The sequence below is a fragment of the Triticum dicoccoides genome, chromosome 6A, assembly GCF_002162155.2.
Source record: "Triticum dicoccoides isolate Atlit2015 ecotype Zavitan chromosome 6A, WEW_v2.0, whole genome shotgun sequence".
Classification (NCBI taxonomy): Eukaryota; Viridiplantae; Streptophyta; class Magnoliopsida; order Poales; family Poaceae; genus Triticum; species Triticum dicoccoides.
In genome coordinates, this window is record NC_041390.1 from 609,077,517 (window position 1) to 609,091,669 (window position 14,153).

A 14,153-nucleotide genomic window follows, 5' to 3' on the forward strand; every position below is an offset into this window, starting at 1 on the left:
GTGTTGTACACATTGTAGCAGCAAGGTGGAGTTGCTCCTTCACAACCTTTGTGCTGCTTCAGGTGGTATCAGAGCCTCGTTGACCCATAATCGTTCTTGTTGTCCTCTTCGAGAGCAAGTTGGAGCAAGCAATGGAGCAATTGGAGAAGAGGATGGATGCTGCTGAACAACAAATCAAAGAGCTCCGTGAAGATCTTAATAGGAGATTTGACCAGCTGGTTGACATGATAAGAAAGGGTGTTCCCCCTACTACCAATGAAGGAGATTCATCTAAAGAAGAGGAAGATGTTCATCAAGGAAGAAGGAGAGGTAATCTTGGAGCAAGACCGCGACAACAACATGTTGTTCAACGTGCTTCAAGAAGGCCAATTTATGTTGAAGCTTCTGAAGGTGAAGAATATGATGATGCCCTTAAAGGACCAAATCTCTACACATATCAGAGAGCACTGTGACGCCCTCGATTCAATCGTACACTAATCATACACGCAAATGTGTACGATCAAGATCAAGGACTCACGGGAAGATATCACAACACAACTCTAGACACAAATTAAAATAATACAAGCTTTATATTACAAGCCAGGGGCCTCGAGGGCTCGAATACATAAGCTCGAATACACAAGAGTCAGCGGAAGCAACAATATCTGAGTACATACATGAGTTAGACAAGTTTGCCTTAAGAAGGCTAGCACAAAAGCAACAACGATCGAAAAGTCAAGGCCTCCTGCCTAGGAGCCTCCTAACTACTCCTGGTCGTTGGCGGCCTCCTCGTAGTAGTAGGCACCCTCGGGGTAGTAGCAGTCGTCAAAGGTGGCATCTGGCTCCTGGGCTCCACCATCTAGTTGCAACAACCAGAAAGAAGAAAGAAGGGGGAAAGGGGTAGCAAAGCAACCGTGAGTACTCATCCAAAGTACTCGCAAGCAAGGATCTACACTACTTTGCAACATTATCAAAGGAAGGTTGTATATGTGGACTGGGCTGCAGAAATGCCAGAATAAGAGGGGGAGAAGCTAGTCCTATCGAAGACTAGCATCTTCTGGAAACCACCATCTTGCAGCAATAGGAGGGAGTAGAGTAGTATAACATAAGTCATATTTATGTTGTTGTATCAACGCTCCAGGATCCTTTCTCGACTCCCGAAGCAACATATCCAAAACATGCCTGGGCATCCAGTTCTATTTGTATCGATCGGGATACAACTCCGAGTGTCCGTTACCGTAGGACAGGCTATCGATAGATGTTTTCTTCCCTGCAGGGGTGCGCCAGCTTACCCACCACGCTCGATTAACTCCGGCCGGATGATACATCCATTTTGCATCATGCTTTTATATTGATATTTATTGCATTATGGACTATTATTGCACTTTATGTCACAATACTTATGGCTATTCTCTCTTATTTTACAAGGTTTACATAAGAAGGGAGAATGCCGACAGCTGGAATTCTGGGCTGGAAAATGAGCAAATATTAGAGACCTATTCTGCGCAACTCTAAAAGTCCTGAAACTCCACGGAACATCTCAAAAGAAATAAAGAAAATCCATGCCAAAGATGAAGGCCAGGGGGCCCACACCCTGCTCACGAGGGTGGGGGCGCCCCCCCCCCTAGGGCGCGCCCCCTACCTCGTGGGCCCCCTGGTGGCTCTCCGATGCCCATCTTCTCCTATATGAGGTCTTTCGATGAGAAAAAAAAGAGGAACTTTTCGGGATGAGACTCCGCCGCCACGAGGCGGAACCTTGGCGGATCCAATCTAGAGCTCCGGCAGAGCTGTTCTGCCGGGGAAACTTCCCTCCGAGAGGGGGAAATCATCACCATCGTCATCACCAACGCTCCTCTCATCGGGAGAGGGCAATCTCCATCAACATCTTCACTAGCACCATCTCATCTCCAAACCCTAGTTCATCTCTTGTATCCAATTCTTGTCTCAAAGTCCGGGATTGGTGCTAGTAGGTTGCTACTAGTGTTGATTACTCCTTGTAGTTGATGCTAGTTGGTTTAATTGGTGGAAGATCATATGTTCAGATCATATATACATATTATTACCCCTCTGATTATGAACATGAATATGCTTTGTGAGTAATTACGTTCGTTCCTGAGGACAAGGGAGAAGTCTTGCTATTAGTAGTCATGTGAATTTGGTATTCGTTTGATATTTTGATAAGATGTATGTTATCTAACCTCTAGTGGTGTTATGTGAACGTCGACTACATAACACTTCACCATTATTTGGGCCTAGAGGAAGGCATTGGGAAGTAATAAGTAGATGATGGGTTGCTAGAGTGACAGAAGCTTAAACCCTAGTTTATGCGTTGCTTCGTAAGGGGCTGATTTGGATCCACATGTTTCATGCTATGGTTAGGTTTACCTTAATACTTTTGTTGTAGTTGCGGATGCTTGCAATAGAGGTTAATCATAAGTGGGATGCTTGTTCAAGTAAGAACAGCACCCAAGCACCGGTCCACCCACATATCAAATTATCAAAGTATCGAACGCGAATCATATGAACGTGATGAAAACTAGCTTGACGATATTCCCATGTGTCCTCGGGAGCGCTCTTCTTATTATAAGAGTTTGTTCCGGCTTGTCCTTTGCTACAAAAGGATTGGGCCACCTTGCTGCACTTTATTTACTTCTGTTACTTGTTGCTCGTTATAATTTATCCTATCACAAAACTATCTGTTACCACTTATTTCAGTACTTGCAGAGAATACCTTGCTGAAAACCGCTTATCATTTCCTTCTGCTCCTCGTTGGGTTCGACACTCTTACTTATCGAATGGACTATGATAGATCCCCTATACTTGTGGGTCATCAAGACTCTTTTCTGGCGCCGTTGCCGGGGAGTGTAGCACCTTTGATAGGTGGAATTTGGTAAGGAAAAATTTATATGGTGTGCTGAAATTTACTGTCACTTGTTACTATGAAAAGTAATTCTCTGAGGGGCTTGTTCGGGGTATCTTCACCCCGACCAGTAGAGCAAAGAGTTGCTCCTCAACCTACTGAACCTATTGAAAATGAAATTCCTTATGAGTATCCTTCGGGTATGATAGAAAAACTGCTAGCTAATCCTTTTACAGGAGATGGAACAAAGAATCCTGATGAGCACTTAATATATGTAGATGAAGTTTGTGGATTATTTAAGCTTGCAGGTATACCCGATGATGTTGCTAAGAAGAAGGTCTTCCATTTATCTTTGAAGGGAGACGCATTGATATGGTATAGGCTATGTGATGATATGAGATCATGGGACTATAAAAGATTGAAGCTGGAATTTCATCAAAAGTATTACCTTATGCATCTTGTTCATCGTGATCGCAATTATATATATAATTTCTGGCCTCGCGAAGGAGAAAGCATCGCTCAAGCTTGGGGGAGGCTTAAATCAATGTTATATTCATGCCCCAATCATGAGCTCTCAAGAGAAATAATTACGCAAAGTTTTTATGGTCGGCTTTCTGAAAACAATCGCACCATGCTCGATACTTCTTGTGCTGGCTCTTTTATGATGATGACTATTGAATTCAGATGGAATTTATTGGATATAATTAAATGCAACTCTGAAGATTGGGACCTCGACGAAGGTAAGGAGTCAGGTATGACACCTAAGTTTGATTGTGTTAAATCTTTTATGGATACCGATATTTTCTGTAAGTTTAGCACTAAATATGGACTTGACTTTGAGATAGTAGCTTCTTTCTGTGAATCTTTTGCTACTTATGTTGATCTCCCTAAGGAGAAGTGGTTTAAATATCATCCTCCCATAGAAGTAAAAGTATCCACACCTATTAAAGTTGAAGAAAAGACTGTCACTTATAATGATCCTATTGTTCCTACTTCTTATATTGAGAAATCACCTTTCCCTGTTAGAATAAAGGATCATGCTAAAGCTTCAACTGTTGTTCGTAAAAGCAATATTAGAACTTATACACCTCCTGAACAAGTTAAAGTAGAACCTAATATTGCTATTGTTAAAGATCTCTTGTCTGATAATATTGATGGGCATGTTATTCAGTTCAAAGGTGAAACTGCTAGAATTGCTAAACCTTGTGATAAAGATAAACATAGACCTGTGGTAGGCGTGCCTGTTATTTCTGTTAAAATAGGAGATCATTATTATCATGGCTTATGTGATATGGGTGCTAGTGCTAGTGTTATACCTCATGACTTATACAAAGAAATTAAGAATGAAATTGCACCTGTTGAGTTAGAAGATATTGATGTTACTATTAAACTTGCCAATAGAGATACTATTTCACCAATTGGAATTGTTAGAGATGTTGAAGTCTTGTGTGGGAAAACTAAATATCCTGCTGATTTTCTTGTTCTTACTTCCCCACAAGATAGCTTTTGTCCCATTATATTTGGTAGACCCTTCTTAAATACTGTCAATGCTACCATAGATTGCACTAAGAATGTTGTTACTGTTGGCTTGGATGATATGGTTCATGAGTTTAATTTCTCTAAATTTAGTAAACAACATCGTGAGGAAGAATTATCTAGTAAGGATGAAATTATTGGTCTTGCTTCTATTGCCGTACCTCCTAGTGATCCTTTAGAACACTACTTGCTAGACCATGAAAATGATATGTTCATGAATGAAAGAAGGAAAATAGATGAAGTATTCTTTAAACAGGAACCTATTCTGCATCACAACTTGCCTGTTGAAATCTTAGGGGATCCTCCTCCACCCAAGGGTGATCCCGTGTTTGAGCTTAAACCTTTGCCTGATAATCTTAAATATGCTTATCTTTATGAAAAGAAGATATATCCTATTATTATTAGTGCTAACCTTTCAGAGCATGAAGAAGAAAGATTATTGAAAATTCTGAAGAAGCATCGTGCTGCTATTGGATATACTCTTGATGATCTTAAGGGCATTAGTCCCACTCTATGTCAACATAAAATAAATTTGGAAGCAGATGCCAAACCAGTTCGTGATCCTCAACGACGTCTGAATCCTAAAATGAAAGAAGTGGTAAGAAAAGAAATACTAAAGCTTCTGGAGGCAGGTATAATCTATCCCGTTGCTGATAGTGAGTGGGTAAGTCATGTCCATTGTGTCCCTAAGAAGGGAGGTATTACTGTTGTTCCCAATGATAAAGATGAATTGATTCCACAAAGAATTATCACAGGTTATAGGATGGTAATTGATTTCCGCAAATTAAATAAAGCTACTAAGAAAGATCATTACCCCTTAACTTTTATTGATCAAATGCTAGAAAGATTATGCAAACATACACACTATTGCTTTCTAGATGGTTATTCTGGTTTCTCTCAAATACATGTGTCGGCTAGAGATCAATCAAAGACTACTTTTACATGCCCTTTTGGTACTTTTGCTTATAGACGTATGCCTTTTGGTTTATGTAATGCACCTGCTACCTTTCAAAGATGCATGATGGCTATATTCTCTGACTTTTGTGAAAAAATTTGTGAGGTTTTCATGGACGACTTTTCCATCTATGGTTCCTCTTTTGATGATTGCTTGAGCAATCTTGATCGAGTTTTGCAGAGATGTGAGGAAACTAATCTTGTCTTGAATTGGGAAAAGTGCCACTTTATGGTTAATGAAGGTATTGTCTTGGGGCACAAAGTTTTTGAAAGAGGTATTGAAGTTGATAAAGCCAAGGTTGATGCTATTGAAAAGATGCCATGTCCCAAGGACATCAAAGGTATAAGAAGTTTCCTTGGTCACGCCGGATTTTATAGGAGGTTCATTAAGGACTTCTCAAAAATTTCTCGGCCTCTGACTAATTTATTGCAAAAAGATATACCATTTGTCTTTGATGATGATTGTGTAGAAGCATTTGAAATACTTAAGAAAGCATTAGTCTCTGCACCTGTTGTTCAGCCACCTGATTGGAACCTACCCTTTGAAATAATGTGTGATGCTAGTGATTATGCTGTAGGTGCTATTCTAGGGCAAAGAGTTGCTAAGAAATTAAATGTTATTCATTATGCTAGTAAGACTCTAGACAATGCTTAAAGAAATTATGCTACTACTGAAAAAGAGCTTTTAGCAGTTGTATTTGCTTGTGATAAGTTCAGATCTTATATTATTGATTCTAAAGTAACTATTCAAACAGATCATGCTGCTATTAAATATCTTATGGAAAAGAAAGATGCTAAACCTAGACTTACTAGATGGGTTCTCTTGCTACAAGAATTTGATTTGCATATTGTTGATAGAAAGGGAGCTGAGAACCCCGTTGCAGACAACTTATCTAGGTTAGAAAATATTCTTTATGACCCACTACCTATTAATGATAGCTTTCCTGATGAACAATTAAATGTTATAAGTACTTCTTGTAGTACTCCATGGTATGCTGATTATGCTAATTATATTGTTGCTAAATTTATACCACCTAGCTTCACATACCAATAAAAGAAAAAGTTCTTCTATGATTTGAGACATTACTTTTGGGATGACCCACATCTTTATAAAGAAGGAGTAGATGGTGTCATTAGACGTTGTGTACCTAAGCATGAACAGGAACAGATCCTACGCAAGTGTCACTCCGAGTCTTATGGAGGACACCACGCTGGAGATAGAACTGCACGTAAGGTATTGCAATCTGGTTTTTATTGGCCTACTCTCTTCAAGGATGCCCATAAGTTTGTTTTGTCTTGTGATGAATGTCAAAGAATTGGTAATATTAGTAGACGTCAAGAAATGCCTATGAATTATTCTCTTGTTATTGAACCGTTTGATGTTTGGGGCTTCGATTATATGGGACCTTTTCCTGCCTCTAATGGATACACACATATTTTAGTTGCTGTTGATTACGTTACTAAGTGGGTAGAAGCTATTCCAACTAGTAGTGATGATCATAACACTTCTATTAAAATGCTTAAGGAAGTTATTTTCCCGAGGTTTGGAGTCCCTAGATATTTAATAACTAATGGTGGTTCACACTTTATTCATGGTGCTTTCTGTAAAATGCTTGCTAAATATGATGTTAATCATAGAATTGCATCTCCTTATCACCCACAGTCTAGTGGTCAAGTAGAGTTGAGCAATAGAGAGCTCAAATTAATTTTGCAAAAGACTGTTAATAGGTCTAGAAAGAATTGGTCTAAGAAACTTGATGATGCATTATGGGCTTATAGAACTGCATATAAAAATCCTATGGGTATGTCTCCGTATAAAATGGTTTATGGAAAAGCATGTCACTTACCTCTCGAACTAGAACATAAGGCATATTGGGCTATTAAAGAGCTTAACTATGATTTTAAACTTGTCGGTGAGAAGAGGTTATTTGATATTAGCTCACTTGATGAATGGAGAACCCAAGCTTATAAAAATGCCAAGTTGTTTAAAGAAAAGTCAAAAGATGGCATGACAAAAGGATACAAAAGCGTGAGTTTAATGTAGGTGATTATGTATTGCTATACAACTCTCGTTTAAGATTTTTTGCTGGAAAACTTCTCTCTAAATGGGAAGGCCCCTATGTTATCGAAGAGGTCTATCGTTCCGGTGCCATAAAAATCAACAACTTTGAGGGCACAAATCCGAAGGTGGTAAATGGTCAAAGAATTAAACATTATATCTCAGGTAATCCCATAAATGTTGAAACCAATATTATTGAAACCGTAACCCCGGAGGAATACATAAGAAACACTTTCCGGAACGTTTCAGACTCCGAAAAGGAATAGGTATGTGGTACGGTAAGTAAACTGACTCCAAAACAATTTTTAAGGCAATATTTCTCCGTTTTGGAATATTTAGAAAAATAGAAAAATAAGTAGCAGTCCAGGAAGGACACGAGGGCCCCACGAGGGTGGTGGGCGCGCCCTACCCCCCTGGGCGCACCCCTACCTTGTGAGCACCTCGTGTGCCTTCCGGACTCCGTTTTCTTGCACGATATGTATTTTGGTCGGTAAAAGTTCATTATATTCTCCCGAAGGTTTTGACTCCCGTATCACGCAAATTTCCTCTGTTTTTGTTTTTGAGCTGTTGCTGCTGCAGATTAGAGCAAGATGTCTTCTCAAGAGTCAATCGGGGAGAGCCGGGTATCTAATCCGGCACCGGAACCAAGGGCAAACAGCGACGCTGACCACTTTGGGCCAGCAACAGAGGAGGAGATGGAGGCTGACTTGATGAGAGTAGATGCTATGGAGGATCAAGAAGTCACCTCCCGCCTCTGAGCTGGGTTCACGATGGGGGAACTACAGAGCTCAGCTATTCCAAACTCGGTTATCCCTTCTAATGTAGATTTCTTACCTATGAAAAATATGAAGAGGAGTGTCACTTGTTCTCCCGCAGCTATGCAACACCCTTGGGTGCAAGGAGCTTTAGCTGTCACAGGAAAGCTTCATAAGGAAATAATGGACCTCAAGCAGCAAGTCAATAAGCTCGAGGAGGAGAACCGTATCCTGAGAGGAATAATTGCCAAGAATATTACACCAACAACAAAGAAGAAGACATAATCACATGGGTATGGGCACTCCCCTTGGCAACTGCCAAGCTTGGGGGAGGTGCCCCGGTATCGTATCACAATCACAACTCCTATCTTTACCGTTTTTCTTAGTTCGATCCTATTAGTAGTATCTTGATCTAGTAGAATAAAGTTTATGGCATGATCTAGTTCTGAGTTTTGCTTTATGATCTCTCTATGTAATCGAGTCCGTGAGCTATATATAATAAAGATTAGTGTTGAGTCAAGGGCTTGATTATTTTGCCATGATCTTGGGTGAATAAAAGAAAAGAGAAAAAGAATAAAAAGAAACAAAAAGTTCATATTGATCTTATTGAGAGTAATGACTTCACATAGAAAGAGTATGATGATTAAAAGTTGTTGGGAGTTGGCAGACATAGCTTTGGTCATTGTTGCAATTAATAGGAAGTAATAAGGAAAGAGAGGTTTTCACATATAGATATATTATCATTGACATCTTCTATGATTGGGAGCACTCATTAAAATATGACATGCTAAAGAGTTGATGTTGGATAAGGAAGACAACGCAATGAGTTATGTCTTTCTTATATCTGAGATAAAGTATGTTGTCATGGATCCTCTAACTTGTTGAGCTTGCCTTTCCCCCTCATGCTAGCCAAATTCTCAGCACCAAGTAGAAATACTACTTGTGCTTCCAAATATCCTTAAACCAGTTTTGCCATGAGAGTCCACCATATCTACCTATGGATTGAGTAAGATCCTTCAAGTAAGTTGTCATCGGTGCAAAGCAATAAAAATTGCTCTAAATGTGTATGATTGATTGGTGTGGGAGAAATAAGCTTTATACGATCTTGTGATGTGGAAGTAATAAAAGCGACGGACTGCATAATAAAGGTTCATATCACAAGGGGCAATATGAAGTGACGTTCTTTCACATTGAGATTTTATATATCCAACCATAAAAGCGCATGGCAACCTCTGCTTCCCTCCGCGAAGGGCCTATCCTTTATTATTATCTTCTACCTTATGCAAGAGTCATGGTGATCTTCACCTTTTCTTTTTCATTTTATCCTTTGGCAAGCTCAGCAAGTTGGAAAGAACATGATATATATATATATATATATATATATATATATATATAATTGGATGTAGGGGAGCATGAACCATTATTGTTGACATTACCTTTGAGGTAAAAGGTTGTGGGGCAAAACTATAAGCCCCTATCTTTCTCTGTGTCCGATTAAAACTCCGTAACCACAAATATCGCGTGAGTGTTAGCAATTATGGAGGACTAAATGATAGTTGAGTATGTGGACTTGTTTTTTTTAGCTCTGACATAGACTCTTTCCGATGTTACGATAAATTGCAATTGGTTCAATGACTGAGATTATAGTTTGTCGAAGCTCAATAAGGTTTATGATTTATACTTTTGCATTGTGAATAGATCATCACTTAAATATAAGTAATCATCTGACAAAATCTATATATTTTGTTGTTATGAGAATAATCATGATGCCTTCATGTCTGTATTTTATTTTTATCGAAGCATCTACCTCTAAACATGAGGACATATTTATTATTATCGGCTTTTTGCTTGAGGACAAGCGATGTCTAAGCTTGGGGAAGTTGATACGTCCATTTTGCATCATGCTTTTATATCGATATTTATTGCATTATGAACTGTTATTTCACTTTATGTCACAATACTTATGGCTATTCTCTCTTATTTTACAAGGTTTACATAAGGAGGGAGAATACCGGCAGCTAGAATTCTGGGCTGGAAAAGGAGCAAATATTAGAGACCTATTCTGCGCAACTCCAAAAGTCCTGAAACTCCACGGAACATCTTACAAAAAATAAAGAAAAATCCACGCCAAAGATGAAGGCCAGGGGGCCCACACCTTGCTCACAAGGGTGGGGGGCGCGCCCCCCTACCTCGTGGGCCCCCTGGTGGCTCTCTGACGCCCATCTTCTCCTATATGAGGTCTTTCGATGAGAAAAAAATAAAGATGAACTTTTCGGGACGAGACTCCGCCGCCACGAGGCGGAACCTTGGCGGATCCAATCTAGAGCTCCGGCAGAGCTGTTCTGCCGGGGAAACTTCCTTCCGGGAGGGGGAAATCATCATCATTGTCATCACCAATGCTCCTCTCATCGGGAGAGGGCAATCTCCACCAACATCTTCACCAGCACCATCTCATCTCCAAACCCTAGTTCATCTCTTGTATCTAATTCTTGTCTCAAAGTCCGGGATTGGTGCTAGTAGGTTGCCAGTAGTGTTGATTACTCCTTATAGTTGATGCTAGTTGGTTTAATTGGTGGAAGATCATATGTTCAGATCCTATATGCATATTATTACCCCTCTGATTATGAACATGAATATGCTTTGTGAGTAATTACGTTCGTTCCTGAGGACAAGGGAGAAGTCTTGCTATTAGTAGTCATGTGAATTTGGTATTCGTTTGATATTTTGATAAGATGTATGTTGTCTAGCCTCTAGTGGTGTTATGTGAACGTCGACTACATAACACTTCACCATTATTTGGGCCTAGAGGAAGGCATTGGGAAGTAATAAGTAGATGATGGGTTGCTAGAGTGACAGAGGCTTAAACCCTAGTTTATGTGTTGCTTCGTAAGGGGCTGATTTGGATCCACATGTTTCATGCTATGGTTAGGTTTACCTTAATACTTTTGTTGTAGTTGCGGATGCTTGCAATAGAGGTTAATCATAAGTGGGATGCTTGTTCAAGTAAGAACAGCACCCAAGCACTGGTCCACCCACATATCAAATTATCAAAGTATCGAACGCGAATCATATGAACGTGATGAAAACTAGCTTGACGATATTCCCATGTGTCCTCAGGAGCGCTCTTCTTATTATAAGAGTTTGTTTCGGCTTGTCATTTGCTACAAAAGGATTGGGCCACCTTGCTGCACTTTATTTACTTTTGTTACTTGTTGCTCGTTACAATTTATCCTATCACAAAACTATCTGTTACCACTTATTTCAGTACTTGCAGAGAATACCTTGCTGAAAACCGCTTATCATTTCCTTCTGCTCCTCGTTGGGTTCGACACTCTTACTTATCGAAAGGACTACGATAGATCCCCTATACTTGTGGGTCATCACCGGACACACTTCCCTGGGTCATGCCCGGCCTCGGCCAAACAATACGCCGCAACCCGACCTAGGCTTAATAGAAAGGTCAGCACGCCGAACTAAACCTATGCCCCCAGGGGTCATGGGCCATCGCCCCGGGAACTCCTGCACGTTGCGTACGCGACCGGTGAGCAGACCTAGCTACCTCCCTAAAAAGGCAGGAGCTTACCAGTCCAACCCAGCGCGCCCTGTGCAGCCGCTGACGTCTATTAAGCTTCGGCTAATTTATATGACGCAGAACGCCCATACTATGCCCACGTGATGGTTAGTGCTATCAGGCCAGAGGCCCCTCGGATCAAATATCCAAATCGTAGTGGATTAGTAACGCGCGGTAACAAGCAGAGACCCATGAAAAATGTGACCCCGTCGCCCCATCTCGAGGACTTGCGGCAAGGGCTAAGAATGCCCGGCCACGCCTCGTAATTATCTCGCGGGCACCTTCCAGGTGGACCCGACTCCACATCACTCGCAATTAAGCTCGCGCGGGTACCCGTCAGGGCCGACCCGTCTTTAGTAACATGATTCAATGTAAAGTCATAGTAACCATAGTAACCGTGTGTCTAACACCAAGGGGAAAACCTGAGGAATCACCCTTGACGGATTACACTCGATGTAATCATCAAGGTGAACGTAAGAGGATCCACCCTCGAGGTTCACACTTGAGGGGTTGCACGACAGAGTCGTATCGGAAGTGGTTAAGGCGGAATCACCCTCGATGACCACGACCGAATAGCTACACTACAAGGTTAACATCAGAAGTGCAGACGAGGTCTCACCCTCGGCACTCAATAGTAGCCCAGTAGTGTCGAGCAACTAATTAAGGGGAAAGTGATGTGCGGTGCCGGGGCCTGGTCTTCGATCCCGTTGATCGGGTCTTCGATGATGAAGCAGGGGCAATAAGGACAAGGTGGGGGTCACTGATGGATCACTAAGCAACCTATACTAAGCAGTTTAGAATAAGTAGGTAAGGTACAATGAGGAGGTTACAAAAGCAGGCTATGCATCAAAATAGGAGCAAACAATAATAGTAGCAAAATCTAATGCAAGCATGAGAGAATGGAATGGGTGATATCGGGATGATCAAAAGGGGGGCTTGCCTGGAAGCTCCGTTGAAAAGGGAAGAAGGATCGTCGACGACGTAGTCGATCACAGGGGCAGCATCGTTCTCGGGGTCTACCGGAGAGAAGAGGGGGAAGAAACAATAAATATAAAGCAAACATAGCATCACAATGCATAACATGGCAATATGTTATGCCGGGTGTGACCTAACGTATGGCTACACGATATAGGTGAAGGGGGAATTCAACCGGGAATGTATTCCCGGTTCCGGACCTATGTTAGACAGATGACCGGAGGGAGAATGTTCCATGTTCAGCTAGTTAGAGGCATCTGACAGGTAAACTGACCGTGTATTCGGATTCGCCTCGTCGTTCTGAGCAACTTTCATGTAGAAAACATTTTCATCCGAGTTACGGTTTATTTTATATTAAAATTCAAAGTTTTAATTGATTTTTCAAAATTATTATTATTTCAAAAATAAACAGTAAATGCTACGGGTACACCGAAGTGTACCCAGCATTATGCACATGTGGCTGACAGATGGGACCAGAGGGCCTAGTTGACCAAGTCAACAGAGACTAGTCAACCAATGAATAGTAGAGGTGGGTCCGCATGTCATTGACTCTAACCTTAGTAGTTTAGGTAAATTTGCTTAACTAACAGTGGGGCCTATTTGTCATAGACTCAGTCTTTTTAGAGCAACTAATTAAAGCTAATAAACAGAGGGGACCACTTGTCATTTGCTATTAGACTAATTGAGCACTAAAGTATTACTACTAACCAAGCCTAGACATATAACTAAACAAGGGACGGCATGGTGGCATAGCCGTGAGGCTGGTTATGCACACACGCACACACCACACACGGCCTTGGCCATGGCCGTGGCCGTAACCACCTGCAGCAGCAGCCGGCGATTGCAGGCGGCGGTAGCAGCTGTAAAGCAACACTAGCAGCAGCAGCACACCGCAGCAGAGCAAAGGAGCAATGGCGGCAGCGCAACGGCAGTGCAAGAGCGGAGGCAGCAGCAAGCAGCGCAGCCGTGCAGGGAGCAGAGCAGCGAAGCAGCAAGCAACCACATCTGTTGGTGAGCAACCGCGGCGAGGACTCGTGCGGGCACGCGCGCGCAGCAGCGGCAGCAACAACGCAGGAGCAGCAGCAGTACACACGTACGTACGTACGCGTACGTGCGAGCTCGAACGAGCTCGGGGACGGAGGCTACCGCAACGAATCGAGGGGGCAAGGAGGGGGGGAAAAGAGGAGGAGCTCACATAGAGCTCGTGGGCACGGTCGACGAAGGCCGAGGTGGACCGGAGCCGTGGCAAACGATGTTGGACGCCGACGATTTACCGATGAAGATCTGCCCGATGCCGAGCGTACTGGGCGTCCTAGCTCGATCCCTTCGGCGAGGGCGAAGGAGACGGTGATGGCGGAGCTCCTCGACGTCTTCTCAGGCGCTGAGGTGGACGCTGGCCGTGGTGACGACGACGACCATGACAACCACGACCCGGGCGAGCTCTAAACCTGAACAGAGAGGCGC